The sequence below is a fragment of the Balaenoptera physalus genome (genome assembly GCF_965194825.1).
Source record: "Balaenoptera physalus genome assembly, chromosome: 2".
NCBI lineage: Eukaryota > Metazoa > Chordata > Mammalia > Artiodactyla > Balaenopteridae > Balaenoptera > Balaenoptera physalus.
This window is the reverse complement of record NC_138883.1, coordinates 168664438-168686708: the sequence shown is the minus strand read 5'-3', so window position 1 is coordinate 168686708 and position 22271 is coordinate 168664438. Positions and strand designations below refer to the sequence as shown.

At 43.4% G+C, this 22271-nt stretch overlaps 1 protein-coding gene across 32 annotated transcripts in view; it reads right to left on the bottom strand.

The window, feature by feature from the left end:
• The window catches only part of KIAA1217, a 496866-nt gene that overhangs the window by 81214 nt on the left and 393381 nt on the right, over nt 1–22271 (bottom strand). The window contains exon 1 of one of the 32 annotated variants that reach the window (XM_082449584.1): nt 10168–10535. The exons of the other annotated variants lie outside the window; for them this stretch is intronic. The gene's annotated coding sequence lies outside the window, so the exon portion shown is untranslated. Of the gene's footprint in view, nt 1–10167; nt 10536–22271 lie in introns of those variants that run through there. 32 annotated transcript variants of the gene reach the window in all.

Genomic DNA, 22271 nt, shown 5'->3' with positions numbered 1-22271 from the left:
TGGATGGGCAGACCTGTTGGAGTCAAACTCATGAGCAGAGGTCAGTATAGAGCCCAAAGTTTTAATGTAATTGGCAACCGCTAGGTCTTTTAGCGTTTATAGATTCTCCTGCCTGGGCACACACCTGGAATGGAGTACCATACAATATTTTAAAGGTGTTTAATTTAAGCCTGCTTCTGGGAGCCACTGATCCGCAGCATGGCAACTAGCAAGGTTATCCCAAGTTAAATGTCTCCTGACATTTTAGCAACGTTCCTTTCTGATATATGATTCATTTTCTTGGTTTTTCCTGTTGATTGTGGTCTCCAAAATGAATGCAGTTTTAATGCCTTCATCCAAATCAGGGGATAATTTCGCTAAGGAGGGCTTTAGCCACTTCGGAGGCTTTTCTACCTGGGTGTGATATGCTTCTATCTATCCTGAAAAAGTGTCCACACAAACACTAGCAGTTATCTGAGATTTCCTGCGGCTGGAGGCCTTTGAGTAAATATTTGTCAGTCCTCGGTGGGGCAGGTTCCTCTGTGTTGAATATCCACCTGGGAGGTCTGACAGCAGTCTTTGGGTTATTTTTAAGACTCTGGGGGAAAGGGCTTGGTCTCCTCTTCCAGGACGTTCATGAGTACCATCTGTTGGCTTAAAGCATGTTCTGGTGGGACTCAGATGTCACGCTATTGTGGTGAAAAACTTCAGGGTGAGGTCTATCAGAAAGTCAATCAGGTCATCCCCCCACTGTCAATTTCACCCCGCGCTCCTGTGGGGAGTTGGGTGCCTCTAGGCCAAGGGAGTCCCTGGGTCTCTTCATTCAGTGTTCCTCTCCACCATGAGGCTCTTGTCTTCTATTGTTCTTCTGTTTTAGCCGAGGGCAATCTGTTTTCCAGTGTTCCTCCTCCTCACAATAAGCGTATTGTTCCTTCCCCAATGGTGGCCTACCTCTCTTCGGGTTACTTGCCTTCCGGGAATCCAATGCCACCGCCAAAACAGTGGCATTTTGTTGTGCATCTTTCTTCTGTTGCTGTTCCCTCAACACTTTAAAAGCAACATCTACCAATTGAGAAGGGTTCATTCCAAATGTACCATCTAATTTTTGCAATGTTCTCCTGAAATCTGAGGCACTTTCCCCCAAAAGGTCAAATTTACCATTCTAGTATTTGCAGGGGCCTCGGGATCTGCATTAGTATGATGTGTGTAGGCCTGATAAATCCTTTCCAAAAATTCAGAGGTCTTCATTTGTTTTGCTAAATTTCTTGAATTTTGTTCAAACTCTTTTGCCTTGGTTTCCCCTTTCAAGGCCCTGCCAAGATGCACTAATGAGCAGTGCTCTCATAAGGGCCTTCTTCCCTCACTGGGGCCCCCATTTGGTTCAGCTGTGGGTGCTGGCAAGTGGGCTTCAGGTGTAGAACATCCTCTCTATAAGGAGGGCTGCAATCTTTCCAACTAAACAAGTCTGAGAAACCCAGCCGGCTGGTCATTTCCATTTAGGCCCTCCATGATTTAATGGCGTAAGGAAAATAGCCCTGTCCCAGAAGTGGCTCCAGGCCCAAACTGGGTGCCCTGTTGGGTCTTAGATGGCGATTCCAGACCAAGTCCCTGTGCCCCAGAAACTAGCACAGGATTTTCTTGTTTTGTTTTGTTCTTTTGGCCGTGCTGCACAGCTTGTGGGATCTTAGTTCCCCGACCAAGGATTCAACCCAGGCTACCGCAGTGAAAGTGCCGAGTCCTTAACCACTGGACTGCCAGGGAATTCCCAGCATTTTCTAACTGATCCTATAAGGAGGGAAGTCCTGAGCCCCAGTGTCAGGAACTGGGCCTGGATAGGAATGGAAGGTGGTGTAAGGGTTGGATATACTGGCATAATGGCCAGAGCAGCTGGGACAGCCAGCTCAGCCAGAGGAGTTAAGGTCTGAAGCAACACATCCTCTCACTCCCTTCGTTATTTTCCCTGGGAATAGTACAAATGCTTGCACATAATGGATTTCATTATTCTTGCCTGTTTCTTCACAAAATAGCTAGAGTGTCATTCAAAAGCCACTGTAAAACCATAGATAGCAATTGATCATCTAGCCATTAAAAGGATGCCTTTTTGCCTTGGCATCAACCAGCAGGGATTACAGTGCAATTGAATAGAAAATTGACTACTGCTGTGGCTATGACGATAAGGTAATTACTAAAATTATGACTGATATCATTTACCAGGATGTGCCAGAATTTTAGGAGTTCCATATAATTTCTGGAATATATATATATGTTAATAACATATACCCATACGGTACAACCTAAGAAGTTTTATCACCACCCATTTGACAATGCCTCCCATGCAATTCATCACACCATAAGCCCAATTAGTTTAATATTCCTCTCTCTGAGATGGAGAGAAAACAAGTAATTTGAGGTGTTCCAGAGACCCTCCAGAAAACCCCAACGTTAGCCAGAGGTCAAATGAATCCCACTTAGAACCTGATCTTTGGGACATCTGTCAAAAATATCAAAAGTTTTAACCAGTGATAAAAGATCCCAATGGCAAATACAGGTCACTTAAACAAACTCATGATCTATTACCAAAAGGAGTTCAATATTTTAAGAAAACTTTGTCCTCTTAGAGAACCAAATTCAGATTTTGTACCACTTTACCTTCAAGATTTATTTTCTTAATTAAGTTCAATCTTATCTTAGAACTAAGTTTAGTTTCAAGGTACGAAAATCTGGAGAGACTATTCCAGACAGACGTTTCCAGAACATTATTCCCATAGAGTTTACCCAAAACTCTTTACTTCATTTACCTTTATTTTATTTACTTAAAAGCTTTGTCACATTATTTTTCTTGCTGACAAACTTTTTAACAGGAATAATAAGGTCTTATTTGATTTCTAGTAAACCCAGGTACAATGAAAGTATTATACCTAATGTTGATGATTCTAATGACATACCTGTATCAAACCAAGAAGCTTAAGCCAACTTTAACACCAGATATTAATTCAATACTGAATATTTCCTAGATGACGTGAGCCTGAAACTCATTCTGGACAGTTTCTTTTATATGTGAGTATTCACATAAGCACTTAAATTCCTTTAAACCAATTAAATAGAGCTCTTTTACAAATTATTTTTGGCAATGCCACACATCTATAACACACGTACAAACACACACAGGGACGTCATAGTTCCCATTCCAAAATTTTAGCCATGTATCAGGTACAACAATGTAAAACCCATCAGTTACAAAAGATTGGATGCAGATTGGGTTTCTGGCAGATGGGACAAATCAAGGTCACCTGTACAGACGGCTAAACCCTTTTTAGTAATATTTATGGAAAATTCTTTTATTTCTATTTGTAGCTTTTGGTGATTTTACGAACCAAGTGGAAACTTTCTTTTCCTCGGAATGTTCCACTCTTGGACAAGAGCAGACAGGTTTTTTTTTTCCATTCCTTTTCTCCATTTGACATCAGTAAAAGTTTAAAGTATCACAAAACTGATTTGGCTGTAAACGGAGAAATGGTACCGAACAAAATGAAACCAAAAACCCAAAGAACAAACAGAAAATCCTAAATAAACCCTCAAGTTTGGTCTTGGGTTTTTACATATACCAACCACACAGGAGACCATAAATGACATAATTAACACAGCAAGGGTAACAGTACATGGTGCACAGGGCCCCAAGATAACCCTGCCTAACCCCCCTGTAGAGATCCTAACAGGTACTGTGGCTACGCGCTATTATAACAAAATATCATCTTCCTCTGACACATGGGTTCATAGCTGTAATCAGATCCCTTACCCAAAATGCACTTCAGAGAACTTTCTTTAGGGACAGTTGAAACATTCCTCATTTTTAAAGATAGAAATTCAAGACAAACAAAACACAAATGGCAGACACATGCTAGCATCCAAAGAAACAAACAAACCAGTTGACAAATAGGGTAGAAGCCCAACAACTCTTCCCTCTCTCCAACAGGGTATCCCACTCAAATACAGAACAAACTGGCTTATTCCGGAGAAAAGGCCCCAAATGAAGAGGAAGTAGAGTTCCCGGCTGTACACACTGGAGCGACTTACCCTACTGTATGGAGCCCATCGGCTCCCAGATGTCAATTCCTTGCTCCAACTGCCAAGTGCTGGGGCAGCCAGTGCTGCTTCGAGGAACTCTGAAGGGAAGACCCTCACGACAAGTGGTCCCGGCAGCTGCTAGGGCCTTACCGGAAAATTCCCCAACCGGGGCCGGCTGGCCAGGAGCAGCAAGGCTGATGGATGGCTCCCCGAAACTTGTTACTGAGTCCAAGCTCATACTGCTCGCCCCACGCCAGGCCAATTAATCAAGAGATGAGGTGCTGGGGTGAGGACTGGCGACTTTATTCGGAAAGCCAGCAGACCGAGAAGACGACGTGCTCATACTCGCCCCCGCCGAAAAGCCATCTCACCTGAGTTACAATTCAGGCTCCTTTTATACTGAAAGGGGAGGGAGTAAAGTCAAACACTTCCTGTTTCCGGTCAGCCTCCAGAGGGGAGGTGTTAATTTCCTTCTCCCTGCACTCATTCACAGGTGGGTCTGGTCAAGATGTTTCTTGTGAGCTAAAAAAAATTATTTTAACTTAATGCTCATTACCTGGGAGGCAGGGTTCCCAGAGATGGGCCATTATGTATAATTTAAGCTTATAGGCAACAACCCTTTAGTGATTAGCTAGCTTGTAATAGAACACAAAAGGTTCTTCCCTATTACAAGGCTACACTGCTGACTCTGAAGATGGAGCAGAGAGCCAGGAGCCAAGGAATGCAGCAGCCCCCAGAAGCTGGAAAAGGCAGAGAACGGGATTCTCCCCTAGAGTCTTCGGAGGCGGTGTGGCACTGCCAACACCTTGGTATTGGCCGGTGAAACCATTCTGTATTTCTGATCTCCACAACTGGGAAATAACAAATTTGTGGTGTTTTAAGCTACTAAGTTTGTGGTAGTTTGTCACAGCAATCACCGGAAATGAATATACCTGATGTAGAGCTCAACATCGTGGAGTCTGAGGGAAAAAACAGGCAGTGGTTTAAATACTGAGGTCACAGCTTCTTAGAGACACTAAGAAACTATGTGGGTCTAATGTACCAAAAGTGCTAAACTGTCTTCTAAAGCTCATCTTGGGCACATTTTTCGAGTGGTAGCCCTGGAAAGTAGATAGTAAGCATCTTTCCCATCTTTTCAAGCTGATACCATATAGGGACATGGCCAGAGAGAGAAAGGAGATGCATGGGAAAAGTTTGGAGGGAAGTTTTACTCATTTGCTGATGCCTTACTATGAGAAACAAGATCTGAGAGGTCAGGAGGAAATAATGATTCAGGAGATGAGTGCAATTGGAGGCAAACTCGTAGTAGGGATGGCAAGAGATAGAAGAGGGAAGGGAATCCCAGGCATGGCGGGGAGAACGAAGGCTAACAGTACACCCTCCGGGGCTGCCACGCGATGATGAGGAGCATGCTGGGAGAGGTCGTCATAAGCCCCGCAGGACTTGCCCAGGCAGCAGTGATTGCTGGGCTGTTTCATTACCACCCAGCTCAGGAGAGTTAGGCCTCTCCCACTAGCTCTCCTTTAGAAGAAACAATGACTAAAGAATCAATGACTCAAGAATCATAGATACAGAGAACAGATCGGTGGCTGCCAGACGCAGGAGGTGGGTGCCTGGGGGGTTGGGAGTATGTGTGTGAAATGGGTGAAGATGGTCAAAAGATACAAACTTGCAGTTATAAAATACATTTAAGTCCTGCGGATGTAAGGTCCAGCATGGTGACTATAGTTAATAATACTGTATTGTATTTGAAAGTTAAGAGAGTAGATTTTAAAAGTTCTCATCACAAGAAAACAATTGTTAACTATGTGTGGTGATGGATGTCAGCTAGACTTAGTGTGGTCATTTTTTCGCAATATATGCATCTATTGAACCATTATGTTGTACCTCTGAAACTAATATAATGTTATATGTCAATTAGATCTTAATTTTTAAAAAAGGAATCAAGTTAATGGCAAAAGAGGAAACTAATTTGCAAGTACACTATTGTATTTAGCAAGGGGCAGAATCAAAAATACAAATGAATTCAGGATGTGAAGAGGTGGTACTTTGTGTTTTGATCAAAGCCCAAGAGGGTCATGCTCACTGAGATTCTCCAAACGGCTACAAGGGAGGGGACGGACAGCGAGTGGCACCTCCCAAGCCCTGTCTTCTAGTTTGATTTGTGCTATCACAGAAGCCACATTTCCATTTGGACTTCTCAGAGATGTGACAGACAAGGAGGGTATAAATGATTGGAGGGTGGGTGAGGTAGGGGCGTGAGGAGTGAGGAGATGGGCTCAAATGGACAAAAATCAAGATGAGCAGCTGAGAGACCCATAGTGTGGGTGAGAGAAGACATAGAAGAGGCAACAAGAAGAAGGTTGAAAAGGAAACAGAGCCCAATGCCCTGAATACATATTGATTCCTTACCTTATAAATTCATTCACTTAGTAAACAATATTTACCAAGCACCTGCTAAGAACCAAGCATGATTCTAGGGCGCAGCTCTAAACAAGCCCGGAAGTTCCTGCCCTGGAGGGGAACTTCCTGCTCTTGAGAGGATACGTTCTTGCCTGCATCTGGTCATGAGGATGCAGGGGATGAACTGGCTGGTCTCCCACAGCTTCCTCATCTCGTCACTGGAAGGACCCAGCAATGCAGAACCCCTGACCCGGGGAGTTTTACACATTATGGTGGATTTCATAATAGAAATGACTGACAAAAAAATGCAAGCAAAATGCAAATATTAGCAACCGAAAGGAGCCCTTTGAGGGGTACATTATCCAAGCACCATTGACTTGGCTCCTGAGCCCCCTTAGGGGATCCGAGTATGCAGGCTCCTCGCTCGACATTACAATTTTATCTCCACTACCCCTGCCTCCCCAACACACACACACACCACACACGCACCACACGCCACACACTCACGACATGCCACGCACACACCACACATGCCACACACACACACACGGACCACACACACACCATACACCACACGCCCACACACCACAGTAGACTAGTCTGTTCTCCCCCTCTAAAGTGGACTTGGGATATCCTCAAGCTGTCCTCACCCCTGGGACCCTCACCCCAGTTCCTAGCCCTTGGGGAGTCACACCTAGGGTGAGGTCAAGGTCAGCCTCCAGGTGTGTCCGCTCCACCACATGGCCCAGTCCCGATGCTCCAGCCCACGCACTCTCGAGGCTCAGGGGCTCAGGGCCGTAGACCAGGAGGGCATTCCCAAGGTCACTGTGTGATAATATACCTGATTCCCATTCCAGAATGGCTGGAGCAACCCTATAACCAAAGTTTTGCAGTAGATCAACATGGATCCTCTGTAAATACCTCTCCCACCCTGTCTTCCTCAATGCAGGGCTCAATGAAAAGAAAGGTCTGGCTCAGTGGTAAGCAAGGCAGGGCTTCACAGGTGATAAAATACAAGAGGGACTGGCTCAGTTGGCAGTGCATATTTGGCCAAATTCCCCACCCAATCAGACCACACAATGCAATAATCAACCCAAACACACGTAAAGATAAATTCAAACATGCCACTGTGTATAAAGCATCACATGGTGCTCAAGGTCAATCAGGTTCAACAAATAGTAGGTACTATTGTCATTATTGTTATTCATCCCCCCTCCCCCCAAAGAATAGGGTTTCAAATGTCTAGAACCCACTTAGGATGAACAGTAATCCTAACGGGGTTAGTCACTACTCCCTGTCCTCTTTTTCCTCCTCATCCGGCTTCATCTGGATTTGGGGGATCCTGAACCAAATGAACAAATAGAGAACCCCTCCTTTTCTGGTAAGAGAGCAAAATGAGACATCAATATTCCTAGGAGTACAGAACTGTCTAGAAGAATAAAGAGTATTAATGAAAGAAAAATGTAGAGTTAATTTTAATTAATAAAAATTTGAGTAAATTTCTTTTAAAACAACAGAGGTGCCTGCATAGGTGTTTTAAAAACATGTTTGGTGATGTGAAAAGAAATGGCTAGGAGGCACATTATGTAACTAAATGAAATGAAGTTATATAAAATTTAAAATAAAACACATGCAAAAAAACTCATTAGAAAAATCTCATTAGACTTTCTGGATGCTTTGTGCAGATGAACTCAGAAAGAAATGTAACAATTAGTTAACAATAATTCAGATACACTGTGCATTCATATGGGAAATGCAGGTGATAGTAAAAATATTTAACATCCAACAGCCAGTATCACATGAGTACCAAGCAGCCAGAATGGGACCTCAGCCAACGAGGATGGATCGTAGCCACAAGCAATCAACATTACGTACCTGACGGTAATGCTGTATGTCAGCCCTGCCTTGTCCACTTCGAAATAATCCTGCCATTATCCAACAGGGTCACTGAATGAACCACTGTCCCCCTGAGTTATCCACAGTGGAGGTGAATACAAGCATTCTGCTATGCCAAAACAGGTCATATAAGGTTGAATGTCTCCATCAATATGGGTGACCTAGAGGTTGGAAGCCTTTGGCAAAATTCTTCTTTTGGTTTGCCAACCCAGGACTGACTTTCCAAGACTGAGTTTTGAGAAGAACCTTGATAATTTCATCCTTGGCTCTACATGGAGCCCAAGTAGAGAAGGACATCATCTTCCCATGATATAGTGGGAAAATGTTTTAAACCTACCGCTTGAATAAACCCTTAAAATTAGATAACTTGGGTTCATACACTAAAGGATACAGCTCAACCAAAGGCAAACCACTCTTAGGATGAGGCAGAAGGTATGGGGAGACAAAAAGAAAGAATCTTTCTGAAGTCTTCAGTGTGATCTTCCAAGGAGTCCACTTGCTATTCCAATAAAAAGTGGACTTTACATATAGGAGATACTCATTGCCTGACTGACTGAACCAGGATGACCATTAAGATTCTATAATTCATAGTTTAAAAAAAATCCCAGCCCTTTGTATTAGTGTTCTTTCTATGGAGATATCTTCCTAGAATCAGGCACTTGCATGGTCTTGTTTTGTTTTGTATTTTAACTGTGTTTTGGCTAAAGAGTAAAGAAATGACATTAAATACATGCTAGGTTTTTCCTATACTATTACTCAAAGTCAGACCTTTTAGGAGAAACTTATATTAAACTTTAAATGTAAAATAAATAAGCAATACACACACATGCCCACAGTTGCTATTCACCGTAATAAACCTGAATCCTTTATTCTCCCACCAGTTCTCCTGATGGTCACTAATCTTCTGTATCATTTCATCATTCTTAGAAAGTTGAAAATATCTGATATGTTGTATCACTGACACTTTTAGCCCAGAAAATTTCAACCCTCACGTCTTTATGTGAGCTTTAAAGAATTTCATCTTACAGCAAGAAAGAGATGACCTAAATACAAAACTAAAGATTCTTTTAACACCTCCCAGGACACAACACGGGTATTTATTTCCCTGCATCTCGGCCCAGACAAAGAAAAAATTCATTTATTTGTGCTAGATATATTGGCAACGCATGAATGAGGCATCGTTCATCTGTTTTGTTGGGCATTGTCTCCCTCCTTCCATTACTGCCCAAACTACAGCCAGCTCTTGGTTGAGTCCTTCCAATTCTTGTAAACAGCATAGTTTCTTCCAGAGCCTCTGCACCGTGGCCCCAGCTGAGAGGCCGCTGCCCTGCTCATAGCACACGGCTCAATACGCTGCTTGGCTCACCCTCTGTAAAGACCAGAATGAATCTGGGGCAGTTTCAAATTCATCACCTGAAGTCTGAGGTAGGAATCCTAACATACCTATATTTCGTTTCCCCCCAGACACTGCAAGTTAAATCCAATATTACTCATTTACAAGTTTCTCGAATATAAAAGAGGAGAAAAAACTTACAGTGGCTTCTGGGAAAAAAAAAGTCTAGCATGAAAAATGTTTCTTTCAAATGATTTGGGAAACTGTCTCATGTAATCATGTCTCTTTATGGAGCATTTAAAAAATATATATATATATATTCTTTGTGGAAGGGAATATCATGTACAGTTTATTGTATTTCAAACCCCACCCTTCCAAGTCTAGAATTTGTAAACACACCACTCAATCAGACCATACAATGAAGTCACCAGACAAAACTGAAAATGATTCTTAGGAGACTCTTTCATCCTCAAAGAATTAAAGCCACTTACTTTTTCTTAAGGAAATCACCTGTCCAGCTAACGCCGGGAAAAAGCACATTGGCTGAGCTCCCAATCACGCGATTCCTTTGTTTGCTGGCTTCATCTCAATCCTCGGTTCCACACGTGGATATTTTAGACAGCTTTCTCTCCAGAGAAGAAAGCACACACACAAAAACACAGATCCTAAAATGTTCCCTGGTGTTCACAACCAGTAAAGACCATTCTGTTTTACCCCGGTCTTCTGAGCGAAGCTGCTACAGGCATGGATAAAAAGACGTCCTCCCCATGATAAGCCAATTTCTCCTCCCCTTGGATATTAGTCACTGAATAACCTCAGCCCACATCCAACCACAGGCTACCGCACGGGTGACTCAGTCCTCTAACAACTGCTCACACGGAAAACACACACCAACAAATGAACTCAGAGAGGCCTAGGTAAATGGGGTGACAATGAAGGAAATATTACAAGACAGATCTTACTAAGGCGAAGAGGGTCACGAACACAAGCAAACAACCAGCCACCAACAAACAAAATCATCAGAAAACCCAACATGCTCATTTTCCCCAGGTTCAACTCTCAGCGTTCTGCTGGAGATGGGGGGCTCCTGAGAAAACCCAGATGGGCCAGCACCCAATGCCCATTCTGCTGCCAGACTTTTGAAGTCCGTGGGTTGACAACCAAAAGAAACGTGAGCCTTTCCCCCTGGTTTATAACACCGGCGGGTAAACACGAGGGTGACGAAGGAGGCTGTCTATTAATTAACCAGGTTTTACCAAGCTGAACTTTGAGTAGCAGCCATGAATCAGACCTAGGCAGCACCAGGCAAGCAAGTGCAATCATTCTAGAAAACATACCTGAAAGGGGAGGGAAAGAGACAGAGGGCCAGCCAAGGCTAGGCAAACAGGGTATTTGGGAAAGGGAACCCGAGTCCTTCTGCTTCACCCTCGACATGACAGAGGAGGGGAAGGCCAGGGCAGGCTCCAGAGACCCCCGTGGGCAACCGCCATCAATGCAGCTCTTTTCTTCCAGGGGAACAGGCACTAAGAGGGCTGTGTCCCCAACAAGAAGTGGCTTGTGCAGCCCTCGGAGGAGACAGGTGTTAACACGTTACCAACAAAAGGTGAGAGCGAGGAAGCATTTCCCTGGCTCCCAGGTAGGCTCTGTTTAATCACCATCATGCTTTCCGAGCCCTCGGGGACCGAATGGAGCACAAAGCCATTCCAGTGGGAATCCACGGACAAACAGCTCAGAAGGCTGGGCTGGAGGCCCTGCTGGCCTCACGCCACACCCCACGACCACGTGCATTTTTCAAACATTTTAAGGCCTTTAGAGGTCGTTCTTGCTGACCAAAAGAATTCCATGATGTTTCTTAAGTTCAAATCCAGTCAGTGTCGCGGGCTCTCTATAAAAAAAAAAAAAACTGTTTACTGCTATCAAAAAGCTCTGTGGTGATTAAAGGAAGGAGAACACGGAGCCCATGACATTGCTTCCCTCCTAAGATGTCTCATTCGAAACAATATTTGGATGAAGTGGTCGTAACAGATGCCACCTAAGAGGTCGGAGAAGAGTAGACGGAATGTGAAAAGCCTTGTTTTGATTTTTAATCTAATTGGCAAGAGTTTGTTATTTCTCACCAGAGTATGGGAAGCACACAGCCTTGGTCCCTGACACATCTGGTAAACATTTGGCAGGTCTTGTTCCCTCAGTCAAGCGTGTGCTTTCCAGGAAGGGGGATGGAGGGCTTGGCCTTTCTGGTCCGGTGAAGCTGTGGGTCCACCCCGACTGCCTCCCCAAAGCCCCGGTTGTGGGCATAAGATGTCCTACCCAGCAGCATTCTTGTACGAATTGACCTGGCTCTTCGTATGTGTAGGGCTGCTTGGGAGGTGAACGAATGTGCAGTGCCTGGGCTCTGCTGGCCCTGCCCCCCAGCCCGGAAGCACTAAGCTGTCACTGCCGTTGGCCACGTGAACCCCGCCAAGCTCAGCACGGGAGTGCACGTCCGCCGCTTTAGCGGCAGGTGGCTTCTGTGGACCCTGCTACCTTGGGAGTCGGCGGGTGCAAGGTGAGACGTGGTCCCGGTCACCTCTCCCATCTCTGCCTTCCTGCCATGTTCAGGGCAATTTTCTTTTACACTCAAAATGCTTCAGGGCACCGTCTGGGCAGGAGAGGCATGGCTTGGTCAGGACTAGCGCTGTAATCCACCGTCAGGAGTGTGAAAGCTGGCCCAGTCCCGTGGTGAATCGGGATGAGTTAAATGCTCTCTAGTAAGGATTCAGTGCCCAGCTCACCCAAGACAGAGAGGAGTTCAGTAACCCAGTGCCGGCTGGGGCATCAGGCAAGGTAATTTCCTAAACAGGATCCTGGAGCCACAGAACTCAGCTTCATGCGCTCCAGAGAACGGCTCTTACAGGACGACTTACTGCAAAGTTTGGCTCATTCTGGGTGGACCCAACCACCAACATCCCACGCTCTGGTTCTGTTACTTGGCCAAGTTCTCAGCTGCCTAGCGCGGATGCCACAGCCTCTGTGAACCTGCGCTTCCCAGCAGCGTGTTAAGTGTCCTACTATTCATTCTCCCCGTTCCTTTCACTGACTGGCACTACAGGCAAAGTGGAAGCAATTTATTTCTAGTGAGTATTAAGGAAAGACATGCTAATAAATAGTCAGCATTACCTCAACAGGAAATACTTTTTATGCTCTGGGAAGGCTAACGGTCTTGTGAAATTTATTCCTATTTCCCCTTTCGCATTCGCTGCTTTATTGGCTTTTAAAAAAAGTACATATGCTAAAAGAAAATCTAAACCACTCTTATAAACACGAAGATGCTATTGTGAAGGGTAGTGATTTTGATGCTGGAAAAATTTCAAATTCATCTTTCTTACACTGTTAAAATTGGAAAGATGGTCATTTGGAAGGTCTATTAACGTTTCATTTGGTCATAAATGGAATGTTTCCCAGACACGAGACAGACAGACTGTTGCCAAAATTATTTAATTCTCAGGAAAGACACGGTGAGCTTCTGGCTATATTTAAGATGAGTGTTATTCCCACAAATATTTTGACACAGCCAACTCTGCTGAGCCCTCCTGCACCAGACCCGCTGGCTGACTTAAAACTGTGCCCAGTGGTGACTCAAGATCTCAGGATGGAAACGCATAACAAGAAACATGAAATACATCATGTAACTTCCAAGCCACAATCAGTAACCATGCGGAGCTGCAGCACAGATAAAAGAACAATGTCCTCATACGGACACTCAATCTTCTGTTGGGATACTCAGGCAAGGACAACCTCTTTTTACATCTAAAATAGTTACAGTTTGTAAAAGGATATTTTCTTGCTACCACTTGCAACAGACGGTACAAAGAACTCCTCATTATTTATCTCATCTCTGCACATCCACCCATTTCCCGCACAGACAATTACTTTTATACACAACTCCCTTTTGGTGCTCCGAGATAAGTCATCTCCATCACCCAAATACAAATGTTCAGTGCCTTAGATTTTGTTTTTCTTTTTAGGGCAAGTCTCTAAACTCCTATTTCACTGGTCAACATAACATGCTACAATATATAATATACTGTTTTATTTATTTATAATGTTTTTTATTCTACGAAGGGTTTTACTTTTTTTTTTCCTTTTTTTGGCCGCACCGCGAGGCATGTGGGATCTTAGTTCCCCGACCAGGGATTGAACCCGTGCCCCCTGCAGTGGAAGCGTGGAGTCCTAACTGCCAGGGAATTCCCCTCTCCTCCACTTCTCTTATCTTGGGATGACAGCCAAGAAAAATCTAGGTAACTCCATGGGGTGAAGGTACGATGGAAGATGGCTACACACACACACACCATCATCATCGTCATCATCCAGCAGTTCGCAGTTTAGACAGTGCTTTCAATGGTGATTTTATTTCACGAGCCACAGAACGAAGTGAAATGCAAGGGTCAGGAGGTCCGGTGTCACTCTCCACATGTGAATGGTGAGAAAATGGAAGTGTGAGGAGGTAAGGACCTTGTCCAACTTCACGCAGGACTAAGTAGCAAAGCAGCAAGAATCCCCATCTTCAGCCTCAACACTGTCACTACTTCCTTCTTTGTTTAAGTGTGAAATCTCACGTCCTTCAGGTCGCTGAGCAGCTCTGCGAGGACTCATGCTCCCAAGGTCTTCCCTACAGAACTACTGAGGGTTTATGCCCTTGAGTTCTGACCATGAGTGGGCAGTCTGGTGAACTCCGCTCGGGAAGTACCTCATTTGCTCGCCTTTCAGGTCCAGATTTTCAGGACAAAGGAAAAGAGTAACAGGACATCTCAGTGGCTTTAGGATATGATGATACAGGTACTCTCTTGACTTACTATTAATTTTTATCTTCCTGCCTCAAAATTAGTTATATAATTAATTATACATTGTATTTAACTAATATACATATTAGTATACATTATGCTTATTTACATCACCAGTTACATACGTGTAAATACGTGTATATACACATATACGTATATGTATACACACATATATATGTCTTCATTAGTCACAGACACCAGATTACTTATGGGATAAAATATCTGGGCCTCATCTGATTAACATTCTTTACCATTAGGACCCCGATTCTGCTACTGGGTGACATTCCTGGGACCACATCTCTCAGATGCGTTCCACCTCTGTCACTGTGTCCTATGTCCCACTTACCTTTCATTCAGGAAACGGATCTAGGTGATTATGTTGTAAGTGAAAGAAAGCTGACACAACACTATATAGCTTTAGGATGCTCACAACAATGTAAGAATTTTAAAAAAAAGTTTAGTTTGATGATACAACATATCCTCACCGTATCCAAACCTAAACAGCGAACTGACAACGATCTACCTAGAATTTTACGCTCTACAGCTACAACTTAAAGGACAGATATTCTTCAGAGACCATTGGAGAAAATGCTGGTAAACAAACTGATGAATGGATGATGCCAAGTTGGAAAACAAATGGTCTTTTATTCTCGGTCTGCCACTGCCCGCTCACAATGTAGCTACTCAAATCGCCATCAGCCCCTTTCTCAGGGCTTCAAACAGCCTCGGCTTCTTAACACCAAGCGTTCCCTGGTAGATTTAACCCCTTCAGGCCTGCTTCCTGTTCCCCTGCCCCTCTCCCCCTTCCTTCCTCACAACTTTTCTGGAATCAACTCTGTGTACCTGGGTTATAACCATGGCCCTTCTATTGGAATCATCCCGTTGCCTGCATTCTGCTCTGTTTTCATACTGATCGGGGTAGGATATGTGCTGGTTCTATTACCAAGTGATAGAACAAACAACACAATATAAGGTGAGCTATGTCAGCAGAGCCCATTTTAAAGGGAATTTGATGGATGACTTCCGATGAAAGGTGTTGCAGTTGTGCCATTATTGCGGATCCTCGGCTGCACAATATTAGCCAGTGTCAAAAGAACAAAGGGTTGTGTGAGCGAAGAGCCCCACAGGATAACACTGAGGGACAATAATTCAACAAATCCACCAAGTTCAATTTTTCCCTCAAAATAAGCATGAAAAAACAATAATGGCGATCCAGATGAAAACAGCCCTTGTGCGTATTTTTCCCGGGTTCAGAAGAGCCACTTTCTTTCTACTCTTAACAGCAACTCCTGAAACTAAAACAAGTTCCATGGGTGTCCCAGGTATACTGAGTATGTGAACTGGCAAAATTCTCTCATGTATGCCTGGGAATAGATGCCATTTGTTATATAATTATATAGGCTTGTGAACTTTCCCATTTCTCACTGGTTATGAAAGAACTGAAAAGGTTCCAGGTTTATAAATTACATGAATATACCTTTGAAAACCCTTCTGTTTTCCTTGGGTTTAGCTGGAGTCTGTGGCAGCAAACCAAGAACATCTGCTAGTCTGGACCAGGCCAGTGGCCCCGAGTATCCCAGTCAGGTGTCTCTCACCAGTCAATGCAGTACGTGGAGAAGGAAGAACACCAAACTGGGTATCATGGAACCTGACTTCTGATCCAGGTGTTAAGATCCGGTTCTTTACCTGTAAGCAAGAAGTCTGATCTCTTGTTGTCTCTCAGGCCCATTCCAAAGGCAACATTTTGTGGGTCTGTGAAATATGTGACTAGTCACTATGTATGCAAAGCTATGCAAAGCCCAGGGTTAAGGCTGAGGAAGGAAAAAGAATCTTTAAGCCACAATTCCTACCTTTTAAGAGTAGAGAAGATGAAGCATGTACATGAGTAATAAAAATAAGACAAAAAGCAAGAATAACTGTGGCAAGTGTCAAATAAGTGCAACAGACAAACCCTCTGGAATCTCTAGAAGAATAAGATTTTTCTGGCTGGGATAGTTGAGGAACACTTCTCCGAAGAGGTGAGATTTAACTGAGTCCACAAATTATGAGCAGAATTTCAGTAGGGAAGAAAGTTTCCTTTCTTAGGAATTCCAGGCAGGAAGAAAGGCATGGTCATAGACCAGAGGTGGGGAAGTGTCAAGTGTCCTGGGGAATGACTAGACCTCTGATCCGACCAGCAAATTATTCTAGGGCAGTGGTTCTCCAAATTCAGCGTAATTCAACAACATCAGAATCCCCCAGAGGGCTTGCTGAAACACAGATTAATGCGCCCCACTTCCCGAGTGTCTGATTTAACAGGACTTGGGTGGGGCCTGAGAATTTGCCTTTTTAACAAGTTCCCAGATGATGCTGACCTGCCGGTCCAGGGACCACTCTTTGACAAAACCTGCTCTAGGGAGTAAAGGGGAGAGGCAAGCTCACATCCAAATCTCCATTCTATTGTGGGCTTGGTTAAATCCTAATTCAGAAAGCTGACCTTACTCAACTTTGGGTGACAATCATAATTACCTAGAGTTTCTCCATCTGTAAATATTGGCAATTACATCTGCCAGGAGAAGATAGAAATAGGGAAAGGAAACTAATATTTTTGGAGACTTCTTACTTATCAAATGCATTTCCATTTAATCCCTAGCACACTCCCATCAGATAAACAATATAATCCCCATTTGACAGATGAAGGAACAAAGTCGAATACCAGGACCAGAACAATCTCAAACTCTAGGGTTAGGAAATCAGTGTAGAGACCTGACTTTCTCTGAATGGTTCAAGGTTCAAAGGAGGGCAGTGGTTCAAGAATCACTAAGGTCCGTATTATTCCCGTCTAAAATCAGGTCCAGAAATACCTGAACGAAGTCATCTGGATTGAATGTTGCAAGAGGCATGAGAGGAGAGTAACATAGATCAGACCATATTACTGTTATCTACGAATGTGGGTAGATAACTGCCTTCCAAACATTGACTCCAGGGCACCCAGGAGCCCCACGAGAGCGCTCCATTTCAAAGGAATACCTTAGTGTTTTCAGTTCAAATATCAAGTCAGCCAACCAGCCAGCCAGTGGACAAGCCCTGGAATCTGAGATGGTCAGCAAAACCACTGCCTCTCCTTATTTGGATAAATAACAGCCTCAAAGACAACCAGTTTGGGAGTCGAGCACACCCTGAGGCTGGGCTTGGCGTGCTTCTCTGCCCACACCCTGCCAGGCCTCACCCTGCACTGACAGCCCTTGCTCCCCGCCAGGTTCTGACCAGGCCAGGAGCCTCCCTGCCAGACACAAGATCTGCTTCCCTGCATCCAGGGACACACCGCTGAGCCTCTGAGCATTCCTACCCTTGAGCAGAATTTCAGTAGGGAAGAAACTCCCTGCACTCCTGACGCGCAGTAACCACGAGGAACCAAATGGACAGCTACCGGCCAGTATGTAAGGAAGTCGCGTGCCATGTGACAAGATGCCCACATCAGGCAAAAGGGCAGCCCCGATCTAGTTGTGTCCCCCCCACCTCCAAACACTGCCCCCTGAAAGGAAAGAATCCTGTCACACAGGAGGTGAGGCAGGTGAGAAAAATGCGGTGCCATCTATGGGGTGCCTTCCGAAGTTCATGATTATCAGGAAGAGCTTGCAACTCCCTTCAAAGAGAAACAGGCTCCGGGCCGACCCCAAAGTAGCTCAATCTCCCCCACTGCCCAAGCCAACCTCCAGCTTTCTTTTTCTCCTTCTCTGTATTATCCTTTCTCTCACTTTTCTTCCTTTCTCTGAAAAGCAACATTGGGGCAAAATTTCTCCAAAAGAGGACAGGAAGATATGGGTCAATCAACAGACAAAGGGAGTTTCTTAAAATTAGAAGACGTTGTCTTGATTCCAGAGACCCTCAACTCTCAACTTCTTCAATGTGCTGAAGCCCACAAAGTAGTTTCCAAAGTTTTTTTTAAAAAAGATTTCATCATCTTCCCTCTCTGATCAGTCCCCTTCTTCACCGTGATACAGAAGGAGGACAGCAGGGTGTGGTGGAGAGAATGCTGGATTATGAATGAAAAGACTTGGTTTCTGTTCCCGAGGATGTCCTCGGGCTGTGGTCTCACGGCGGTGACTGTGGTCCTGCCACTGGTTCTGCTGCAAAGTGAGTTCGGGAACAGCTTCTGTACTTACCCTGCTGGTGCTGTGAACATCAAATGGGCTGAACTATCCTTCTGTGACTTTGCATGCAGAAGCGCATGGTCCACACACAGTACGATGAATATTCACGGGCTCACCCCATGAATTGTGAGAGCAACACGAATAGAATGGCTAATCCCCACTTTAACACACGCACAGGAGGGTAAAGAGAATGATACACTCTCTTCTTGAGATACAAGAGCTCACGAAAGAAAGAAGATTCTGAAAGCAGCCAACACAAGAACACCATGCTGTATTATATTCCGAAGACCTCATCCTTGAGAAAAAAAGTCCATTCATATGCGATCAACTCGCATTTCAAGGAGGCGCTTTTCCTCATTCCCATTCCCACATGAATTGGTGATCCTGAACCCAGATCAGGAGACATAAGACTCTCCATCCACTTGATCCTGGTTCAACTAGCAGATTCAGGTATTAATTATTTATAAAAATTGTGAGATGGGTGATGACCCACATCCTTGTTTTGGATCTTTCTTCTTCCCTTCCTGTCTTATCATCGGGGAGAACTTCTCTTTGGGAATGAAAAGAGAATCCATGTCATCACTTGACTGTGGCTGGAATAAAAGTTTTGGTTGGTGAGGAGGAAGCTGAACCAAGTAGCTAAAGGCAAGTTTTTGGATGTGCTCAGAATTTCAACTATACAGTCCATTTTAGTCCGGTCCCACATTAAAAACAGGGACCCATGTGCTTTAGAATACTTCGTGATAGAAAAACATTTACCTTGTGGTATTGCTCAAAAAATGATTTTTGACCTTTCCTTTTTTTGGTAGAGCAAAGTGTGGTGATTCAATGCAAACGCTGAAATTTTTGTTACTGGGCATATATGTGGAGACGGCCTTGCGTGTATATGCACTGTCTCTACATTTAAAATATAAAAGTACATTTGGGTAGTTTTCATATTATTAAGATGCACTGTGTATATGAGTACATATCTGTAGATAAAAATTCTCTGCCCAAATTAAAAATATCCAAATACCACGTTTGACTCATTTTTATGCTCTAGTCACAAAGTGATACTGAATCGAAACTTATTAGCATTTCACCAAGTTTCTTCAGATCATTGCTACGAATAATAAAAAATACAGAAACATTTTAAAACAACGTATTTCAGTCTTAGAATGGTCAGATTAACATAATTATAGCCTTAAGTTGCCAACAGTGGCACATTTCTCATTTTCATGAGAATGTAGAGGTTCTAGCGGATCACAAGCTAATAGGTTCCTTGGTCTAAATATATACAGTAAAATCTGCAGCAAATTTCTGAAGCATTAACATCTGAACCCTGGAGATATCTAGTGAGTAATTTGTGCTGCAGTAGAGCAGATTTTTTTTTGTTTTGTTTTGCAGTTACACAGCTGCTAGGAAATATATTTTTAGATTTGCTTTTCAAGGCAAGCAAAAATGATACCCACTTTGTGGATATGTAACCAGAACGTTCCCTCAGTCCCTCTGGCAAGGGAGTAGGGACCCACCTACAGAGTGTTCCATTCAGTTGCCTTCCTCCTTGGAAGCGAATACAAGGAACAGCCCTAGTTGCTCATCTGTATGAAGCCTTCAGACCCTGACCGTGACACCCAACACTTTAGAGGCGTTTGCTTTGAAGTTTAAGTGCCTTGTAGATCAGGTCCCCCCTGTGTCTGAATTACCTCATCATTGACATCATTACCATTGCTTGTTTCGGTTTTCCTTTGGCAGCTCTTGATACCATATCAAGGGCAAGCAAAAAGGAACAGGTTCAAAGAGTTCAATCAGAACAAGGGAAAGCATGACCTTTGATTTCACAGGAAAAGAAAAAATAAATAAAAAGAAAGAAATCAAGTACATGTGGCGATCAACCAACTGAGGGAAACAGTCTTCCTATTTCAGGAATATGGGATGAGTTAGTGCAGCCTGAGCGAGGAGCAGTGGTCCTCCAGCTGAAACGATGCACTCGGCGTTCACACCTCTGATCTGGACAGGTCTTAAATAAATAAATCTGCACAAAAATGATGTACTGAACAGCTTTTCTTTTGGGCCAAGTAACAAGACACCAGAGGTCCTGAGGACTCTTAAACAAGAATTAGATTTTATTCTGACATCAGAATGGTTCATGGCTGTCAACTGTATAATCTTTAATGACGTTTTGCTCTGTCCTCTCTGTAATTTGGGCTTTACCTTAAAGCCTTGGTTTCTACACTTCGCTCAGTCACAAGAGACTGTCACCATTTCGGCCACATCCTCACACCGGCTGTATTATTTACTCTTTAATGCTTTTCTTGATGTCAGTTTTAAATTGACCTTTTCTTTCTTACCTAGTTGTGATGAACAATCATATTCATTAACTCTCAGGTTCTTTGTGCTACTTATCTTTCCAATACGCCATACAACAACATTATATACTCATTAAAATGTAGGAATCTGTTTTTCTGTGTGCTGTCAAAAATCACTGGTTCCAAGTGAAGAACAACTTACAAAGTACTCTGAGTAGGGATATGTGGGAGTTTCCAACAGGGTTATCATAGGAGCCATTGCTTCAGCAAAGAGGCTGACTTTTGCAAATAATGCTATCATACTTCCCAACTCTTTTAAGCCAAGATTGCTTTATTCAAAGCATCTCATAATTTGAAGCAGCTGCTGTTTCTTCAGTTGACTTGATGGCCTATTCTCTTTCAATAAAAATATTGGATAATCTAAATCTGGTTAGCTCAAAATCCATTTATTTTTTGGGCCAGGCCCATGCATTTCCAATTAATGAGCTCTGGTCCCACTGCAGGGCTGGGCTGCTATCTGAACAGGAAGGGGGACCTGGCTATACACTTAACTGCAACACGGATGGCTCAGGGAAGTCAGATGTAGAGTCTTTTCCTAAATCAACCAAGAAAACACACCTTGGGGGATCCAGTGGGGTGAGAACTAAAGCAGGGGGGCACTAGACATGGAGAAAGAGCTGGTCTGAGGTTTTTGTCACTTCCTAATTTTGTGATCTGGACCAAGTCACTCCATCCACGCCAGGCCTCCGGAGTCTCAACTGACAGGTGAAGGGTTATAAAAGATGATTTGTAAGACCTTATTTCCACCTCTGAAACTCTATGATTCCAAGTCAGCCAGGCCTGTTTCTTGAGGTAACATCAATGACACAGATCAGGTGTATTTCCTCAGCCACCAGTCTGGAGTAGCAGTTCAAGTGTCTCAGGGGCAGACGTATGGCTCCTGCAAATTACATGCAGACCCCATGGGCAAAAAAGGAAATGGCTTAGCACCAGGTGATTTATAGCTTAAAAACTTTTTTTTCCCTCTTAAGAAAAATTAACATGTGCTTTTCCCCCAACAAATATATATATATATATATATATATATATATATATATATATATATATATAGAAGTAACACTATTTAAATAAAAGCATTTATATAACATGCTGAGAAATTTAAGAAAAAGCGTAAAGAAAAGAATGGTCCCCAGATACACACTATTATACATAAATTAGATAAGCAACAAGAATTTACTGTATAGAACAGGGAACTATATTCAATATCTTATGATAACCTATAAGGGGAAAGAACCTGAAAAAAAATATATATGTAACTGAATCACTTTGCTGTACACCCAAAAACTAAGACAAT